General features: G+C 37.9%; 1 pseudogene; it reads left to right on the plus strand.

Annotated features, from left to right (window-relative positions):
- The first annotated feature begins 6,547 nt into the window (after positions 1 to 6,547).
- On the plus strand, positions 6,548 to 11,932 carry LOC121237974 (annotated as a pseudogene).
- The last annotated feature ends 1,169 nt before the right edge of the window (positions 11,933 to 13,101 follow it).

Below are 13,101 nucleotides of genomic sequence, written 5' to 3' on the forward strand. Positions count from 1 at the left end.
TTCATCGACCTAGGGGCTATCACTCTAATTTACGCACTCTAGAGTAGACAAAGGAGTTCCACCAGGACATTCTCCCATCCTAACATTTAGGGTCGTGAGAAAACATGTACAGACTATTTTATTTGAAAATAGTACATAAACCAAATGAATATGACATAAAACTTATGACACTTTTATTTTAATGTATCATGTGAACATGTAAATGCCAATAATCATTTAACCATTGAACATCTCATGTTATGGCTTGAAAATATTAGAATAATCGAATACTCAGTTCACAAACATAGGCAATAGCATTTGAGACATACGACAACAAAAGAGCGATATCTTAAATCCGAATACATATGCATGGCCGAATCTTTTGAGACTTACACAATCATGTTATAATAAGCAACTCGAGCTATTATTTCTAAGCATATCATAAATATCATGAACAAGTAAACATACCAGGAACATCATTCAAAGCTGATTACAAGGCATCACATAGCAAGGAATTACTACCAATCAATTATTTCATATGATAGCACATGAAAATGTAAAGTTTACACGACATATACAAATATTATCCAAAGTAAGTTGAGAGTCTACTTACAAAAATCAAAAGCAATGAAATGTGATCAAGCAAGCTGTAAAAAGTGTTTGTTCAAAATATTAGAAACAAGAAGACATAACCTAAATCCAATGTGTGTGGTCGTACTAGGGCTTCTTTTTGCTCATGGTGATACTCCAAGCATTCGGCCTAGAGGCCCTTGGTTAAAGGTGATCATGTTTTTCCCTTGACCTCGACAAGGTCTTAGGCGTGTGCATGAGTGCATGGTGAGGTGTGTGTTGTGCAAGGTGGTCGAGATTCCTTAGAGACGAGGTGAGAATCTCTTCTCCTAGTTTCGGCTTCCCCCTTTTGGGAAAACCCTAATTTTTTTTCCTCAAAAAACTCTCTCAATAGAAAGGTTAAACTCTCGAGCGTGATGGTGGTGGTCTTCCTTGGATCTGAAACCCTAGTGACCCCATCACCCTTGTGTGTGTGCGTGACTTGTGAGTAGTGAGAATTAGAGTGGTACTGTGTGACGTGTTCCTTTTCCTTGAGAACATGATTGTCACCTTCTTCCTTACTCATTACTAAGAAGAGAGTGAGAAATAGTGTTTGTTTGGAGAGAAAGTGGATTTGGACATGTGGGAGGTGAAGAGATTGCAAAGCATGAACAAAAATGGCATCCAAAAGGCTTTCTAATCGTCGGCCCCTATCCTTTTATATGCCCCCTTCAGTTTTCTCTCACATTTCACCTTGAAAATTGAGGAAATTCATGCATGGGAGCCAAGTGGCATGCCCCTCATCATTGGTCGAATCTCCTCTTCATCTTCCCATATCATTGCCAAAATCTCATGGGAGGCATGTTGGGCTTTTGGGTTACCAAAATCCTAAGTCTCACCCTTTTGCCCCAAAGTACGTCTAGGTTCATGGTGTCTGTTAGGTGGAATATGCATGTGTAACAAAAGGCTAGAGGTCAGTGTGTTGGGTGTGTGCCCCAAGTTCCACTAGGTTTCCAAACCCTAATTCAAAGTGATGGTTGAATTCTATGGGCCTTGTTGGGCCTCCTTGTGGGCTTAAATGCTCAATGCACCAAGAAAAATAAATAATTAAATAAAGCCTAAGGTTTCTAAGTACTCTATACCTCTTGCTTGGCCCAACAAATAAACATAAACCGGGGATAAAAAAAACATGCGAGGACTTGGCTAAGTCCGGGTTGTTACAGTTTTTGTGTGGAAAGCCTATCATGAAGCTATCCCAACAAACTTAAATCTCTCTAAAAAGAAAGTCTTGGATAACCCAAACTATCCAATATGTTGAGAATAGGAAGAATCAATTGCTCATGCCTTGTGGAGACGTGAATTAGCACAAGACATATGGAACCAATGTTCCAAAAAAAATTCAAAAGAGTCATTTCATTAAGAATTCATTTATAAAAATCTTGGAGGCAATGTGTGAAAGAAGAATTGGAGGAGATAGTAGTGACTGTAAAAAGGGTTTGGTAGTGAAGATATAGATTTATTTTTCAAGCTGACTTCACTCATCCAAACCTAGTAGTGAAACAATCAAAAGATATGTTGCAGAATCTAAAAAAAACATATTACCAGAGCACAAGCAGATCAGAGTCAGTTAGTAGCACACCTCATAAATGGGATCCTCCAACACAGAATACTATTAAGATAAATTAGGATGTTGCTATTGATAAAGTTTAGTGCAAAATAGGAATTGAGGTCATTACTCGTGACAATGAAGGTAATGTTCTGGCCATAATGAGAATGAACAAATATTTATTCCCTAACCCTCTACTTGCAGAAGCTTTTGGTGCTCTCCATGCTATACTTTTTGCTCTTGATTTGGGTCTCGAGAATTATACTTGAGGGGGACTGGAATGGTAGGTGATTCAAACCATTACGAAGGAAGAGTTTGGACAAGTGCAGGGATGGTGATCGGTGACATTAAGTAAAAGATTAAGAACATCCTTGAGTGGACCTCTCTATTGGTTTGATCTATTCCCTTACTATTAGCGATAGGTTTTCAATGGGCTGGATCCAGTCAATTTTATACCTAATAGTTTGCTCGCAATTCTTAAGATTGATTTGCTCAACAAGAAAGCCATGAGAACCTTCAAGTCAATCGTGATGAATATAACCTACATAAAATTGTAAAAAAAATAAATTATGCGAATTGGTCCATGGTTTTCTGTTGTTTGTGCAAAGCAATGAAGATCTCCCAATGCAGAGCTCGAGAAGACTTGTGAAATTAGTAGTAAGGACCTTCAAGGATGGGCCTCTGGAAGGAAGATTCATCTGGTATACTAATAATTTCATGTGACTGTTTATCGTTAGCCAAGTGCACGTATGTATGTGTATATATATGTATATATATATATTTGGTGATCATTTTTGCTTTTAATGGCCTTGAGGTGATTTTCGTAGACGTTCCCAATTTGGTATTGGTGTTAGAGTTTGCTTATTGTAACCTGTGCTATGTGGTTAGAGAGTCTGTTGACTCCCTGGGTCCATCTCAGACAGTAGTCGAGCCCATCAACTCGTTCCCGAAGGAAACCAACATGAGGCAGTTGCAAAGCTCAAAGGCTCATTCTCAGAAGTAACTCGCTAGCAATAGTTGTGGCACGAGTGTTAACACTCAGCATTTACTGGATAAGGCGCGCTGACATTGATTGCCAAGTGCGAGTGTGAGAACACTTGGCTTTGATGGAAGGCATGAGATGAGCTCAACTGCAATAGGTGGCGAGGAGGGAAACATTTAAGAAAATTGTTTCTTCCTTTAGTCGCCGGTGCAAATGCGGAACATTGTCTTTGCAGTTAGGCGGGATATGAGCTTGATTGCTCTAGGTGACAAGGAGGAAAATGCTTAAGGAAGTTGTTTCCTCCTTTGGTCACTAGTGTGAGTGAGGAACTCAGCTTTGGAGTTTGGTGGGAGATGAGCTCGGCCATGCTAGGTGGCGAGGAAAGAAATGCCTAAGGAAATTGTTTCCTCGTTTGGTCGCCAGTGCGAGTGCAGAACTCAACTTTGGGGCTACATGAGAGATGAGCTCGACCGCGCTAGTTGGCAAGGAGGAATGAGATACTTAGAAGAGGTGTTCCCTTCCTTGATTGCCTGTGCGAGTGTGAAACTTGACTATGGAGGCTAGGTTGGAGATGAGCTCAATCACACTAGTTGGAGAGGAGGAATGGGAAGCTTAGGAGAGGTGTTTCCTTTGTTGGTCGCTGGTGAGAGTTTGGAACTTGGCTTTGGGGCTAGATCGACTCGACCGCACTAGGTGGCGACGAGAGGAACACTTAAGGAAGTTGTTTCCTCTTTTGGTTGTCGGTGAGAGTGTAAAACTCTGCTTTGGGGCTAGGTTGGAGATGAGATTGACCGCGCTAGTTGACAATAAGGAATAAGACACTGAGGATAGGTGTTTCCTACATTGGTCGCAGGTGGAACTTCGGACCTTAGCTTTGATGACTAATGGGAGATGAGCTTGACCACGCTAGTTGGCGAGGAGGGATGAGATACTTAGGAGAGGTGCGCTCTCCTTTGGTCTTTAGTGCGAGTGCAGAACTCAGCTTTGGAGACTAGGCGGGAGATGGGCTCGACCAAGGTAGTTGGCGAGGAGGGAACACTTGAGAGAGGTTTCCGCCCTTTAGTTGACTTTGCTAGACTCGGCTTTGCTGAAGGAGATGCTCGACCGGAGATGTACTTGACTACGTTGAGGGTAAATAATCCGACTGCTCGAGTGTAGTCAAACCCAGCAGGAGATGTGCTCAGGCGCTGCTTTGGCAGGCGATGTAGCTTGACCGTTCTACTATGGTGGGAGATGTACTCGAGCTGAACTGAAATAAAATTTATTCTTGACCCAAACTAAAATAAAATTTATCATATTTTTCGTTAATATAAATCATTCAAAAGTTAAATGCCGAATTTCAACCTTCAAAATTTGCCTCCTGCAATCCTTTTTTATTTTGCTTCTTTTTGGGGCCAACGAGACCACCTATCCTCTCCTGGCTATTGCCCAAAAATAATCATTTTTTGACAACTTTTTATCTCCCTTTTTTAGCATACAAGAAGACCTATTTTATTCAAAGTGCCTATATAGCAATTGAGTCTTACACCCATCGAGGGTGTAGCATGATAAAATATTTCGATAAGATTAAATAATTTTTTTATTATACATTTTTCTATATTTTTAAATATTTAAAAGAAAATCATAACATTATTATAAAATATTTACTTAATCACTAAATACAAAAGAAAAGTATCGATAGAAATGCACGGGACCAAAATAGAACTCCAAACATTTCTCATAGCAATTATGGTGATTCGTTCCTCTATCAAACAACTTTCAATATTTGAGTTTGGTATTGCCAATAAATTATTTAAACTGTCTCGTTTGTATTCAAAACTCACATCAACTTATTTCAATTCATCTCATCTCATAATTACAATTTTTCTAAATTTTCACACAAAATATAATAAACAATTCAAAAATTTCAAATCTCAAAACAACTTTCCCAAATTCTCACACAAAATATAATAAATAATTCAACTTTTATTCTATTATTTACAAATCATCTCAATCCATCTCAACTCATCTCTGAATCTAAACCACTCTTAGGAGTAGTTCAACATATACTTATAATTTTTGCTTATAAGACTAATCTTATTAGTTTTGTTTTCAAATTCAAATTTTGAATTTCAAATTTCATAATTTCCAGCATATCAATAACTGACATGCGGAGAAGTAAGTTTTTTGTAAGTTTTTCTTAAGTACAAATAGCATTTTTCTTAAACTAATATTTCATGTTTTGCCCTATTCAAAACAATCTTATAATAAAGTTTTTTAAGAATGACCACTATGCTACGACAAATTGGAAATACGATGCCTTCGTCACGAACTTTGTCTATCTTACTTAGGGTGTGACATCATCTCCTTTCAAATGTTTTTTAATTTCAAAACTTTTCATAATTTTTTTTCAAATATAACTGAAACACAAATATTTTTAAATTTTAAATTTTAAATTTTTTATTAATCATTACCTAATCATTATAACTTTATCAATGTTTAAAAAAAAATAATAATACAACTTTTTCAAATTTAAAAAAAAAATAATATTAAAAAATAATATTCTAATATCATTTTAGTTTTATAATAATTTTATTCAACTTTTTTTTTTCTTTCATTTCCCAAAACCCAATAAAGTATCTTAATTCAAATAATTTTATTATTATTTACATAATTCTCATTTCATCTTACTTTTCAACAAAGCCTTTAATAAAATACACTTGAAAGCATGTAAAAGTATAACCAGCCATATGCATGACAATACAGATAGGCAATATAACCGACCATATGCATGAATTATTAATTACATAAAAGATAGAAATCAAGACTTCGTTAAAAATATAATACGTACAAAAAGATTAATTCTTAGAATGATTAGAAGCAAAAGACATGAATGAAGTTTTACAAAGAGAGTATTTTGGAAGTGAGGACTGAGAGAAGGGAAGGGCTTCAAATCATATTTTTCTGAATGCCTTCCTTTGTTTACAAACTCCCTTTTATAGACACTAGAATAATAACTTTTTACAGACTAATCAATAATGAACGTACTAAAATTTTGTCTTCACGCATCGACGGATAGTGGAATCAATAATGCTGTTGGATGAGTGAAATTGAACAGTAATATGATAATGTCCAAAGTTACTTGTTTTTATACAGTGATGGATCTAAAGAGATAATGATTCTGACAGTAATCAATAGTGCTTCTGGTTTTTGTCTTCTTGAATCACATGATAATATGAGGGTCATAATCTGTAAGTTTTAGATCAAATAGATCTGGAGAGTTCATTAGATATACTAGATGGTAAGATGAGTTGTCATGAGAAGAAGAGACACGTTGAATGGTACTCAATTCACAAAAGAAAAGTACCCTCGTATGCCATAAAAAGAGAAAAGAAAATTATTAACCTTTCTAGTGTCATAAATTATAGGGAAACAAACAACGCCAAAACATTGCATTTAATCCCTTCTACAACTAATCAATTAAATTAATCTTAATTTCAACATAATATTATAAAAGATAACAAAGAAACAAAATCTTTTTGTTTTTAATTTCCTTCAAACAGGCTTATTTTTTTCACCTACAGACTTGATACGTAACTCTATTTATTTCTTAGAACCCTGAACACACTCTCTGAAAAACAAACTAAAGGCTCCGCGAAAGCTTCAAAAATGGCTGCCGAAGTGAGCGCTCTGGTTTGCGTCTTGAATGGGTACAATAGGGAGGATCTGCATCAGTTGGTTGGGAAGGATTCGAGCGATGAGGAATCTACGGCTATGATTACTTGTGACCTGCTTGGTGGGTCTTCCTCCTCCTCCCTCCTCTATGCTTCTCGAGTCCCAGGAATTGGACTTCGACCTGCAGGTCCCTAATGGCTGGGAAAGCATTTAGACTTGAAGGTTAGTTCTTTTTCTCGCTTAGGTCTCATTTGGTTTCCAATGAAGATTCTTTCTCTGAATTTGGTATCCTATTATTTGCAGAGGATCAACTGTGATTTTTTTATTTTTATTTTCCTTTGTTCATGTAAAGAGGAGGTTTTGAATACTTTATGTGTAAAGAACCCAGTTAATTCTTGTAATATTTCTTAAGCCTCCTTCTCTGTGTTGTAACGAGTTGGTGTAAAAATGGAAATGGTTATGCGGGGGTTGAATAACAGAATGCACAGAAAGTGTTTGTAAAAATGGTAAGCAAGATACAAGAGAAAAGAATACTGCAATGGCTATGCCTTGGGGATATTCGAGATTCCCCAATTTCTCCAAGAAGATAAAATGCCTTTTACAATAATGTTCCAGATGCCTTCTTGGTGCCATTTTTGGCTTACATATGGAGGTAGCCCATGACTAACAGAACTAATGAAATTGCAACACGTGGAAAGTAAATAGAATGGAAATAACAGATTGCAACAACTATTATTCTAAACAGCAAGCTATAGACGACTTGTAGTTTAGCTGCCTTTCTTGGCCTTAAAAACAATGCGGTTGTTCAATTGAGGATCATAACAAATTCCCTCCCTTTAAAGAACCTTGTCCTCAAGGTTGTGATATTGATGCAACTCTCCTGGCAATTCCTGAAAGATAACCCAAATAGTGACTGGAAGCTTATCATGTTCTTGCTATTGGCTAAAACAACACATATAGCAACATGAGAATTGAAGATAACTGCTGAACCACCCTTTTTTTTGGATCCCTTGTCAGCAACAGTCTTTGCAACACTAGATCCACATCCATTAAATGACCAACCATGGTATGAACACTGTAAGTTGCCGCCTTCATCAATCCGTCCTTCTGCAAATACCTTGGTCCCAAGTGTCGAGAAAACAAAAGTGAACCCAACACTCAACATTTCTTCCACATCCTTTCCCTTTCCTCTATCAAATGGCCACAAGGTTTGTTTCTTTATCCAATGGTACTTCTAGATTTTTAGTAGATTTATTCCTTCCCACCTCCGAACATCCCTAAGTGTCAATATTGGAAACGATTGAGGTGTACTAATCATTGTTCCACCCACTTGTAATCTAGAGCTTGCTTCAGCTGTAGTATCAGCACAACTCATCGTGTGAAGATCTTCCCCATCCTTTATCACTACAATTAAAATTGAGGATATGACATTATTAGAGTGTAACACTGTCTCAAGCAACTCATCAGACATGTTAAAGACAACCCAGGAATTTTTTAAATAATTCTCATAGCAAAGAGTCTCTCTCATTTCCATAAGGCAATCCCACAATATACTAGTAATCTGCTTACTACTTCGCAAGATATTGACCAAGCTTTGATCATCCTCAAAATTATGTTTAAACATATAGTGCAACCCCCCAATTATCATAGGTCCTTTCAGCATTCCCCTCCCAGCACAAAAAATGCGTCTACGCATTTTATCGAGCATGTTGAGTGCAAAATTCGCACAACCATGCATACCTTAGATCACTTTGGTCAAATACCAGGCAATATAAATGGTCATTCCGAGCCAAGAAAATACCAAATTCGGTAGTTATGAAAGGAAGAAATGAACACTATAGTAGCACAGCAAGCACCCAAAATATATAATACCTAAAGCACACCACTGGTTGAAGAATTAACATCTGGTGTTTGCTGGTTCTCATCATAGAATGAAGACCTCGCAGCAGCTTCTAGCTCAAGAAGGGCCGCCAGTGGAGCACTCCTTGATACATCAATGTCTTAAAATAGTTTCTCCATCCAATCCTCCAAGAAACACCTTCTCTCTTCCAACAGAGTTCAGCTTTTTATTTTCAACATCTTCTTTGGAGGAGCTGGAGGTAGATATTTTGAAGGAAATGCCTTTTTGACTTTAGAAAAAAACTTTAAAAATCGTTAAATCTTCTTAATATCCCTCGGATAGTGGTGATCCCTTCTGACGATTGTATACCAACTTGAATACTGTAAAACACCACAGGATCTGAACCTGTTGATTCAAAGAGGAAAATCCAAGAAGGAATTGAGATGCAGTAACTCCAACCAGTATGGAAATCAAGTGGCCAGATAGTGTCATAGCCATCCTGAAGCAATATTCCTGATAGTAGTCCCGGATGAGAGAACGTCTCCTCTGCTTGCTTTTAAGGCAACATTGTCTCCATTTTACTCCAAAGGCAATGTCTAAATCCCGGTAGATCTTAATTCGCGGCATACTCAACAGAAAAATGGTTGAATGTTAAGCTGTTGTTGGCAGCAGTGGGAGGTGGCGCGGCAAGGTCGACGAAGATGGAGTTGTGGTTTAGCCTTTTTGTTGCATTCTCGTGACCTTTCTAAAGTGGAGACACCATCGTAATCATCGTTCACATTTCCCCAAATGGAAGTGGTGGCAACGGTGACTTCGCACGAGCAGACGGTCCTCGTATGAGTGTCTTCCAGAATTGCCTTGCAAGTCCAAGTAGTAGTTGGAGAGGGAGTGTGCTCCCAGATTCGGACGGCCTTATTGCTACTGCAGGGGGCAAAGACGAGAGGAGTCCCAAGGCCGCAAGTAGCTGGGTCCCACACCAGGCTCCATACCCTGTCGCCATGGTTTTCGAGCATTTCAAACAGCTTTAGATCGTTCACGATCTCCACGATGGAAGTGTCGGCATAGTAAACACAGTGAAATAACGGATGAACTCGACTTATGGAAGAATAACCAGTGCGGATTCCAGGGTCAAAATTCCACATCCCAGTCACTAATCCTCCCAAGAGTAAGGTTGAGGGGGTTAGATCTTCGGAAATGCGCTTCTTGCCAGTGAAGAACATTATTCTAGGGTTAGAGATCTGGGCTTGGACATGGGAAGGAAGGGGGAAAATTTTGTCGGAGTAAGCTATCGTGGTTTCCGTAATATGCTGTTCTACTTCCATAGCATTTTCGACGGTGACCATTGTATTCCATTGGGAATTTTGTTGTGATCCAGTGCAATTTTACAAAGATTCTCTGGAATGGTGGTGTGGATGATTTCTTCCACTTCTATTGGAATATTTCCCTCTTTTGTTGTATCTACTACGTCGTCCTCCATAGACTCTATTGTCTCTTCTTCTTCATCATCCAGGTCATGCCACTGCACCCAAGATTCCTGCGTCCTCTTCCAATTTTGCTCCATTCTGTCGAGTCTTTCTGTCAAATGCTCTAATTTGTCTAAAATCTTTTCCAGCAATAACCATTGCTATTTGTTTAATTGTACCACATCCATGGAGAATCGGTGGCTCTGGATACCAATTGTAAAGAACCCAGTTAATTCCTGTAATATTTCTTAAGCCTCCTTCTCTGTGTTGTAACGAGTTGGTGTAGAAATGGAAATGGTTATGCGGGGGTTGAATAACAGAGTGCACAGAAAGTGTTTGTAGAAATGGTAAGCAACATACAAGAGAAAAGAATACTGCAATGGCTACACCTTGGGGATATTCGAGGTTCCCCAATTCCTCCAAGAAGATAAAATGCCTTGTACAATAATGTTCCAGATGCCTTCTCCGTTCCATTTCTGGCTTACATATGGAGGTAGCTCATGACTAACAGAACTAATGAAAATGCAACACATGGAAAGTAAATAGAATGGAAATAACAGATTGCAACAACTATTATTCTAAACAGCAAGCTATAGACGACTTGTAGTTTAGCTGCCTTTTTTGGCCTTAAAAACAATGCGGTTGTTCAATTGGGGATCATAACATTATGCGTCTTTATGTTCTTTGTTTGTTTACTGAGAAATTTGAGGAAAAGCAGGAAAAGAAAACCCCGTATTTCCATTGTCTATTGTAATTGTTTCACTTACCGCTGTATTGTGAAAATCAAAAGCTCAACATTAATTCATGGAACGAATGAGTTGTTTTTTTTTTTTTTTTTGATAAAGAATGAAACGAATGAGTTGAGTTTAGCTGTAAACCTATTTTCTGAGTCTGCTGTCAAAAGGAACCCATAACATTTGGCCAAATTGTATGTTTGACCCATTTAATAAAGTAGTGAGTGAATTCCTTGAACTTGGGCGATCTTTTTCATTTAAACGAATATAAACATATGGAATATTACAGTATTGATGGTCTTGACGGTATTCATTTTCCTTTTCTGGTCGTTATCTGCATCCTTTGACTGTTTCTTTTGAATCACTATTAAATGCCCCTTCTTAATTTCTTCCTTGATCTCTCTCTCTCTCTCTCTCTCTAGTCCCTCCCTCCCTAGTATAGTCCGATCATTTATTCAAATCACTAAAATCTCGGCAATATATATATATATATATATATTAGTTTTTCCATTTAATAATGGGTTAAATGCGTAAAGTTAATCCTTAATTTGTATGCTTTTTTAAACTTTTCATGGTTGCAGTCAGGAAAAGTCTACCTACAAAGATGCAACTCCCCAAGTTCACCCTCAATCTCAGAACAGAAGCCCCAAACCAATGCAACAGTTCCAAAGCTTCAAGATTTAAATTTCCCACCATCGCCATCAAAGATCACATTAAATCTTTTTGAACAAACTTGCTTGTATTTAAAGTTAGTATCATCATCCTCGTCTTCAAATACTTACCCAAGTGTATGCACTCTTGATAAGGTGAAATTGGCACTCGAAAGGGCAGAGGAGCCAACCAAGAAGAGAGCATCATTGTGCAAATCATCCTTGTCACCTTCATATTCTTCATCATCCTCTTCTGTCTAAGAAACACAAGCAGAAGATCATGACTATCAATTATTATCATCGCCAACAGTGGCAGGGTGCCCCTATTGCTTATGTTATGTATTGATAATGAAAAATAACCCCAAATGTCCTCAGTGCCGTTCTGTTGTCCCGTTGCCAGTTATAAAGAAACCTAGGATTGATCTCAACATATCCATATGAGTGATTAAATAAAAATAATCATGGTTTATAACCATACTTATAATGTTGCAGACGACATATTAGAGATTTTTTTTTTTTTTTGAATCAATAATACTTCACTTTTCATATATCAGTAAAACATTCATTACAACACTTGTCTTGTAAAACAATCGAAAAAAACCCCTCAGGGCCATCTTCTATCCAAACCAATTCCTCACTAGATTTAACAACAACTCGTGCAAGAAAATGAGCTACTCTATTCCCTTCTTTATATGTGTGTTTTAGAATCCAATTTGGATGTGTGCAAAAAATATTTTTAATATCTTCTATAACCTGTCCATGCCATTCCAAGCATTCTTCTTTGTTATTAACAGCTTTAATTACTTCTAACGAATTCCCTTCAAGTATAGCCTTCTGTATATTAAGTTCTACACATAAGCATAGAGCCCTCCATAAAGCAGCAGCTTCGGCAACCACAGCAGATTGAACATAATCTCTTGGCAAACACAAAGACACCTGTACATTCCCCTCTTCATCTCTAATGACGACTCCAGCTCCCATCCTTCTCGGGTCTGCTTTGAAAACAACATCCCAGTTTACTTTTACAAAGCCATCACCTGGAGCTTCTCATTTAACCAATCTTCTTCCTATTACAACAGTTTCAGCTCTCTCCACCCCCTTCTGTTGTGCTTGTTGAAATTCATTGAGACTTGATTTTGCTTGCTAGAAAATCATACCAGGACAACTGAAATTTCCTTCAAAAGTCCATCTATTCCTCCTAAGCCATATATGTCGCATTACAGATACCACCAATTCCACCCTTTCCAAAGGCAATTCGGCTATTAGTTTCTTCCATACTGCAACAAAATCTATCTCAAATGACTTCCACTTCTGCACTAGACTCTCTTTCTCAGCCCAAAAATCCATAGCTGCAGGGCAGCTCCACAAGGCATGGCAAACAGTTTCATCCTCCCTCAGGCAGATAAGGCATAATGGCTTCTCCACCACCTTCCTCCTGTATAGATTTTTTTTGGTGGGAAGACAATTAGAAAGAGCTTTCCAAATAAAATTTTATATCACACCCAAGGTGTTTAGCTGCCACAGTTCTTTCCACCCCTCTTTAGCTTTTCTTACATCAGAAGACTCCCCTTTCCAGTCCTTCTTTCTGCTTAAGTCAAGGTGATAGGCACTTCTAACACTAAAACAACCATTCTTAGAGTAGGC

The sequence above is a fragment of the Juglans microcarpa x Juglans regia genome, chromosome 6S (assembly GCF_004785595.1).
Source record: "Juglans microcarpa x Juglans regia isolate MS1-56 chromosome 6S, Jm3101_v1.0, whole genome shotgun sequence".
Classification (NCBI taxonomy): Eukaryota; Viridiplantae; Streptophyta; class Magnoliopsida; order Fagales; family Juglandaceae; genus Juglans; species Juglans microcarpa x Juglans regia.